General features: G+C 49.1%; 1 long non-coding RNA gene across 1 annotated transcript in view; it reads right to left on the bottom strand.

The window, feature by feature from the left end:
* Positions 1-1,954: 1,954 nt before the first annotated feature.
* The window catches only part of LOC115480354, a 28,779-nt gene continuing 22,821 nt past the window's right edge, over positions 1,955-7,912 (bottom strand). Inside the window, exons 2-3 of the long non-coding RNA XR_003943808.1 lie at positions 2,827-2,883; positions 1,955-1,997 (exon numbers count right to left, since the gene is read on the bottom strand). This is a non-coding gene — a long non-coding RNA (uncharacterized LOC115480354). The remainder of the gene's footprint in view (positions 1,998-2,826; positions 2,884-7,912) is intronic.

Here is a 7,912-nt window from a genome sequence, read left to right as displayed (position 1 = left end):
ATAATGGCATTTTTGAAGTTAGCGGACATTTTGCCATCCTTGCAGAGGGCAGTATTTTCTACTGTTTAGAACGCCACCGACTCACGGAGTCAAGGTAAGCTTTTAGTATTACTTTAATTCAGCGCATTTGGCATTTAGAATTTAACATTGTTCAGCCTATAGTATTTTTTTTCCCTTGCACTGATCAGCATGTAGAACTTAGCATTGTTTAGTCTTCCGCAGCTGACGAGTTCATGCCCCCTTAGAAGTTTAATATTAACGTTGGAAGGCGTTATATATTACATATACATTTTTATATTTTCCAGAATTCTCATTGTATTCTTTTTACTATGCATTAACATCTTTCATTTTGAATCTCACGTGATTTTTATGCATACTTGCTATTGCATGAATGTACGCGTCAACCAATGGCGGCACTTTTAAAATTAAAGTATGCTATGAGGACTTTTCGACTTGCATATGTTGTATTGAGTGGTTAAAATTTTAAACCTGTTTTGATGTGTATCCCTTTTTTCTGTGAAGTGTTTACAAAAGCATTGCGATATACCCTAATGAATCTTTTTTCTCGGTTTAATATAGACACGCTATAGAAACATCATGTTTTTAATCCAGAACATTTTGCAGTATCCCTTTAGAAAATGATGTCATTTACATCTAATATGTAGATCGAATATGGATACTATTCAGTTTCTATGGGTTTATTGTGGACTATATCATAATGATAAGATTCATTTTAGCTTTGCTCCTCATGTCGGAGTGGTTTATAAAGCCTCACTTTTAGGCTCTTTGCAAATGTCGGTGTTTCTTGATAAGGTTTGATAAGGTTTTTTTTATATTTGGATTATATATGATTTGCTTTATAGCTTAGCATTTTTATGACATCAATAATATGCAATTTCTATATATGTATCATCATTTATTTACCAATTACTATGAGATTCACATGTCTCTATTCAATTTTATTATGCGATTTATATGATCCTGTTTAAATTTATCAGACCATGTATTTTGTTATATGAATTTATCAATTCTTTTCTTAAGTTTTCAGTGCTGATGATCTCTCATACTATTCATATTTATGCTCTTTTTGTTGCATTTACTATGTTCTTTTTATCATTTATTTGTTTATATTATCTATATAAAATTATCCTCCTTTTTCCTCTTTTTTATGTATTATTAATTTTTATATATATATTAACATTTATTTAATGAGCGTTATTTGTTTCTGTTTAAGAACCCCTGAGGAAGGCTCGAGAGCCAAAACACGGCCCGGGTTGGGTTCATTATGTCTACATAATAAACTGCTGTTGATTTTCTTGGACCTTGTGGTTCGCTTCTTCCACTCTTGTGAACTAGCACAAATTAAGTAGCCTAATTTTAGCATTTTCTGAATATTGGGCCCAGAATTAATACAAGCACCAACCCTTTCTGAAAAGCTTAATGTGCCTCCTTTAATTTCTGTGCACTGATTGTATGGTTGTGCACACAAAAATCTACCAACACTGGAAGATCTCCATGCCTGGGACTCACCACATTGGCCATCTTAGCGCAGGACTTCAACGTCTGGATAGCAAAAGATGAAGCCACATTCTCCATGGACACACCATTAACCATAACAATTCTATCCCGTGTCCTGGAGAACACATACAAAAGTAATCAACATTATCTCCATCACTAATAGTAAAGGAGATTAACTGACCCCCAAAGGCTCTAAGGCTCCGAGCTGTCATGTCATGCCACCAACTCCTTCCCCTCTCCCATGTCTATCACAACCTGAGCTACAAACCAATGCAGCAACCCTGAAGTAACAGTTCTATACCTCATCTCAGTCCTTGAAAAACCCGTCACTCCAAAACAAGTCCATCAAATACTTACTGCAGTCTTCCATCTGCGGTCCCACCACGCACCACATCGAAACAATACAGCATTATCTCCATTATTGCCAATCGGGCGTCCCTCCCACCTGATATGGCAATTCCAAAGCCCCTCCGAGGATCCTGATAATAAACCAATAAAGTATGTTTTGCATGTTATGAGTGAAAGATGCAACAGGCAGGATCCTGAACAGCCAGGTTAGCACGTGTCAGGTACTTCTCTCCCCTAGATGAACCATACTGTGAAGTTCTGGGAAGCTACTTATAGGACAGTGCTGAGATGGACGAGGACACTCAAATTACCAAAATACTAGAACAATATTGGATCGATCAACCCTTCTCAGCCTTAAAAATAGAGAATATCCCTCCCCACAGAAAAAAAAAACAAACAGCAGCTTCAACCTGCCCTCCCCCACCCTGTCCCTAACTAGGGCTGGTCTTAGGCAGGGGCAACAGGGGCGGTCACACAGGGCCTCGCACTCCTAGGGGCCCCCACTCTCTGGCACGTCTGTCCTTCTGTCTCGGAACACCTCCCTGCTCCATACCTTATGCGCAATCCATATTTCAGTAGAGTATCAGGCAGCGGCAGCGATTTCATATCCTATCAGCTGCCTAGCCCAGAGCCTCCTCTCGCTGCTGCGTCCTGCCCCCTTTTGATGTCACTTCCTGCTCCGCAAGGGCGGGATGCGCAGCAAGGAGGCTTTGGGTTCAGCAGCTGACGGGATATGAAAATTGCTGTCGCTGTCTGCCGCTCTCTACTGAAACGTGGTAGATGCATATCAAGGTATGGGCGAGGTGGGGTTCCGAGAGCTCTAAACCGCCTTTTAAACTGATAATTATGGCTTATGGTGGCAGGTGTGGGTAGGAAGGGGAGGCAGGCGAAGGCGGGGGGCCCACTGAACTGGTCTGCACACGCTGCCTGTTAATACAGAAGGAAAAATATCAGTCTTACCCTAGTCAGTGTCACAGTGTACTGCTCCCAAATGGTCATCTCCTCCATGTCCGAAACCTGCATGTTACAAGAAGCGTGTTAACTCAGCAGTGGACTTGTTTGTGTCTTTCTACCAGCTCACACCCAGGGACAGCAGAACATTGCACAGAAGGAGTTTACACCCTCACTGGCTCAGAGCCTACTACAGTGGAAGTAGTTCATCTAGAGTGTACATAAGGTCACAGCCCTCTCACTAATCAGCATGAATTTGTTGCATATTGGGGTACACTGCAAGGCACTTTCCCCTAATCATGTGCAAACCAATGAATGGGGTCAGTCCCTCAGGATGAGTCTCCAGAAAGGTTCAATCTTGTTAGAATAATCACTTCCAGCCCCTGGGTAAACAGCAGGTTAAATGGTACCAGACAATAAACCAAACTGCTACATTCATGTTTCTAATGTATCCCCTACTCACAACACATTCTCTCATAATACCTGAATGGACTGGTAGCCATGTGTTCAGGAACCGCAGAATGACCTGTACTGAACAAGGAGGCTCTTTTCTGCCTTCTTAAAGTAAGCAATGGCTTAAATCTTTCCCTTCTTTTGTGCAAGGTCCCCTCCCTCCTCACAAATGCATATCTGGAATTTTTGTGTGGATCCAGAGGGTGTGTGCACAGCTGGAGACACACCCTGTTCTGGGATGTAGTATGTGCAAAGCACAGCTGGAAGCCCATTTTCATTGTTTGCTGCTTCAAAATAGCAAGAGGCAGGAACCATCAGACCCCTCTGTGCTCATTAAGCATGCAGGTAAACTATACCAGAACAGAGCTGTGTGATCTCATAATTGGAACATCAAGGCCCTCATGATCAAAAGCCCCGCGCTGTTCCAAACAACACCCTAAAAATAGCACCGGGACAGCACAGGGCTTTTCTGCATCGATGATCAAAGATAATGCATGCAAATCTAAGCAGCGCTATTATCTTTGATTATCATGTTTTAGTGCGGGAGAATTGCGCCTGAGCATGCGCTCAGCACAATCCTCCCGCACTTGTTTGACAGGTCTGGGCTGTCAAAAGCCCAAACCTGTCAAACAGCCTACCAAGGCCTGAACAACGAGGGCTGGAGGACCGAAAAACATGTCTCCAGCCCCCCCCCCCCCAAACCCCCAGAAAACCTCGAGGCCGCCGCCGCCGCTGGCCAAACCCTCTCCCACCCAGCGACGGGGGGGCCGGAGGTCCGGTGGACCTCCGGTCCCCCCGACGATCCGACCCCCTCCATGCCCAGGGAGGGCTGGAGATCCGGTGGGTCTCCAGCCCCCCCCCCCCGAACCCCCATAAATCGTGGTGGCTGCCTCCAGCCAAACGCTGTCCCACCCTACCACCCTCCCACCCAGCGACGGGGGGGCTGGAGGTTCGGTGGGTCTCCAGCCCCCCAAACCCCCAGAAATCGTTGTGGCCGCCTCTGGCCAAAGGCTATCACACAATGTTATCCATCAACGGGGGGGGGGAGGGGGGGCTGGAGGTCCGGTGGACCTCCAGCCCACCACAACTCCTCCCCTCCAGCGTTCTCCATTGAATCCCTGGTGGTCCGTGGTGACCCTCCCTCCCGGCAGGCCCCCCTACCTTTCGTTGGAGGAGGGACGCAGCCTGCCTGCCTCCCTCCTCTTCCTGTCGATGCTGCTGCAAAATGGCGGCACCCAGCCCCGCCCATTGCATCCTGGGATGCGCTGGGCGGGGCTGCAGACCATGTAAGGGAGCAATTCCCTTGCATGGTCTGCAGCCCCGCCCAGCGCAAACCAGGATGCAATGGGCGGGGCTGGGCGCCGCCATTTTGCAGCGGCGTCGACAGGAAGAGGAGGGAGGCAGGCAGGCTGCATCCCTCCTCCAACGAAAGGTAGGGGGGCCTGCCGGGGGGGTCACCATGGACCACCAGGGATTCAATGGAGAACGCTGGGGGGGGGAAGGAGTTGGGGTGGGCTGGAGGTCCGTGGACCTCCAGCCCCCACCCCACCCCCGTCGATGGATAACAGTGTGTGATAGCCTTTGGCCGGAGGCGGCCACGATTTCTGGGGGTTTGGGGGGCTGGAGACCACCGAACCTCAAGCCTCCCCCCCCCCCCGTCGCTGGGTGGGAGGGTGGGACAGCGTTTGGCCGGAGACGGCCACCACGATTTCTGGGGGTTCGGGGGGGGGGGCTGGAGACCCACCGGATCTCCAGCCCTCCCTGGGCATGGAGGGGGTCGGATCGTCGGGGGGACTGGAGGTCCACCGGACCTCCAGTCTCCTGTTTGCGTTTGCCTTGGGGGGGGACGGGGGCCTGCCAGCATGCAACTGCATGCTGGACAGGGCTCACCATTCCTCCCCAATGATCCGCAAAGTCTAACGCCAGCTCAGAGCTGGCATTGATTTGCTGCGGCCAGCGACCCAATCTTTGGCGCGCTGGCCACTGATCATTGGGGGTGAATGCATTAAGCGCTGATTAGCATGCATTTGCAAGCTAATTGCGCTAGAAACCCTGTTTAGCATGCATTTGCATGCTACTTGCGCTAAGAGCCCTCGAGTGCGTTGTTTCAGGCGCTCGAGGGCTCTGATCATGGGTGGGCAGCAAACTCCGCCACTAGTATGGCGTTAACAGCCTCTAGCGCCGGAGTTTGCTTTTGATCATGAGGGCCTAAGGGAGCTGCAGGCAGGAATTTGGTGCAGTGATGTGCCTGTATGTGCATCAGGGAATCCCTCACCTGGAATAGCTGGGGATGCTGTGGATTGGGGTGAACTATGGGAGGATTCAGTACTGATGTACCCAGTATGGAATCAGAGACCAGATGAACCCCACAGACAGATTACAGAGAAAATAAACTGTAACATTTTGGGTAAATCTCTGAAGAGCAGAGAGCACCACGCATAACAGAATATTTACGCATATGGAGATGCAAGACTCTGCTTCCAGCACAAAAGGCTGGTTTCAAATATAAATTAGAATAATAGTTAAAAATATTTTCTGCCATGTGCCAGAAAAGTACAGTTCTACTGCTGAAGGCAAGCAGCAAGTACAGCACTAGCTGGGGGCATCAGACCGGTATAGCACCAACTGGGTGAGTGCCCGACTGGCATGGCAGTCAGGAGGCTATTGGGGAAGGATGATAAAAGAGTTAGATTTTTTTTTCCTCTGGGGAGGATGCCTGGTGAGAAGAACAGTCAGCAACTTCAAGCACAAAATGACAAAGCTGAAGTGCTCCCTGGAGAAATCAATGCTTCACCAGCACCTGATTGAAACAGGAGCTTGGACAGTAGTGGGCAAAGAGAGCGCCATGGCATTGGTTATACAAGTACAAGACCCTGCCAGCCTAACCAAGAGGCTCCTAATAGAGAGGATGGGGGGAGGGGCCCTTTTGTATCATGCCTATAATCCACCACGCCCATGGACTATCAAGTCTTCCAAACCAATCCATCTTTCTGCCATCCTGACTGTACAATGTTACTGTGCCCCCTACTGGCCAGGTTCTGTACAGTGGGGCATCAGTACCCAAGAGAGAATCCTCAACGGGCTCGGATCCACATCTTTTGTTCTTAGCTGTCATAGAGGGGAATAATCAAACGGCGCCGGCGAAATACATGACCGGCGATGTATTTTGGCGGCACCACAAACAGCTGGCCAGACCCGTTTTTTCGAAAAAGATGGCCGGCCATCTTTTGTTTCGATAATACGGTTCCGGCCAGCCAAATGCTTTGAATTTGGCCGGCGTTTGAGATGGCCGGCTTCGTTTTTTAGCGATAATGGAAAGTTATGTCAGCCATCTCAAACCCCGGCCAAATTCAAGGCATTTGACCGTGGGAGGAGCCAGCACTTTTAGTGCACTGGCCCCCCTGACATGCCAGGACACCAACCGGGCTCCCTAGGGGTCACTGCGGTGGACTTCAGAAAAGCTCCCATGTGCATAGCTCCCTTACTTTGGGAGCTGAGCCCCCCAACCCCCCCCCCCCCCCGAAAAAAAACCCCACTACCCACAAATGTACTGCACCCACTAAAACTGCTCCAGGGACTTGCATACAGCCTCTAGGACTTATTGCTGCTGTATAACTTTGGCACAGCAGTTAACACCTGAAGACTAATCTCTCTGAAAAAGTCCTTTCTTGAAATAACCACATTTACTCACAGTTAACTGCAGATCAGAGGTTGTGTCCCACTGGCAAAGAGTCCCCTGGTACTAAGATTAGCAGTAGGTCAGAGCTGGCACAATGGTGTACAATGCCCTCTTTCAGCAATATTCAAGGTAAGAACTACGTTCTCTGACGTGGGTAACATAGAAAAGGGATCTAAAACTGTCTTACAAAAATGGCCACTACCGCATGGACTACAACAGGAAACAAAACAGGGCACACTCTGAACCAGTAAGCAGGGAGAAAGCACCAGGGGAGTAGAGCCTACCAACTACGAATACCTACACCCACCACAATGCATTGCTGATGTGACTCTGCAGTGCAAATAACAGAAAAGGTGCCACACTCACCCCAGAGCCACATCACAAGCAGGCAAAGGCTGTCGGAGGACAGAACATATTCTGCTGTCATGGAGATGGGTACGTCATTTGAGGCTAACAAAAAAGTATTTGTAACCTGTTTTTTATGCTGGGAGGGGGTTAGTGACCACTGGGGAGTACAGGGAGGTCATCCCCGATTCCTTCCGGTGGTCATGTGGTCAGTTCGGCCACCTTTTTGAAGCTTGGACCTGAAAAAAAGGGACCAAGTAAAAGCGGCCAAATGCTCTTCATCGCCGGGTTTTTTTTTTCCATTACTAGTAAAAGAGGCCCGTTTCAGATCAAATGAAACGGGTGCTAGCAAGGTATTCGTCGCCAACACCCCCCCCCCCCCTCCCTGGCCAACCCCTTCGTTATTATTCCATTGCTCCGCCCCCGTCATGACGTTTGACGTGAGGGCGGGGCCCGGAGCGATTTCCCACCCCCCCCCACCTCCCTCCCTGCCAACCCCTTTGTTGTTCTGCCATTTCTCCGCCCTCGAGGGCGGGGCCCGGAGCGATTTCCCACCCCCCCCATGCCTCCCTACCTCCCTCCCCGCCAACCCCTTCGTTGTTCTGCCATTGCTCCGCC

Source organism: Microcaecilia unicolor, chromosome 11 (assembly GCF_901765095.1).
Source record: "Microcaecilia unicolor chromosome 11, aMicUni1.1, whole genome shotgun sequence".
In the NCBI taxonomy this organism is placed as follows: Eukaryota; Metazoa; Chordata; class Amphibia; order Gymnophiona; family Siphonopidae; genus Microcaecilia; species Microcaecilia unicolor.
The sequence above is the reverse complement of the archived record's forward strand: the minus strand, read 5'-3'. Positions and strand labels throughout refer to the sequence as shown.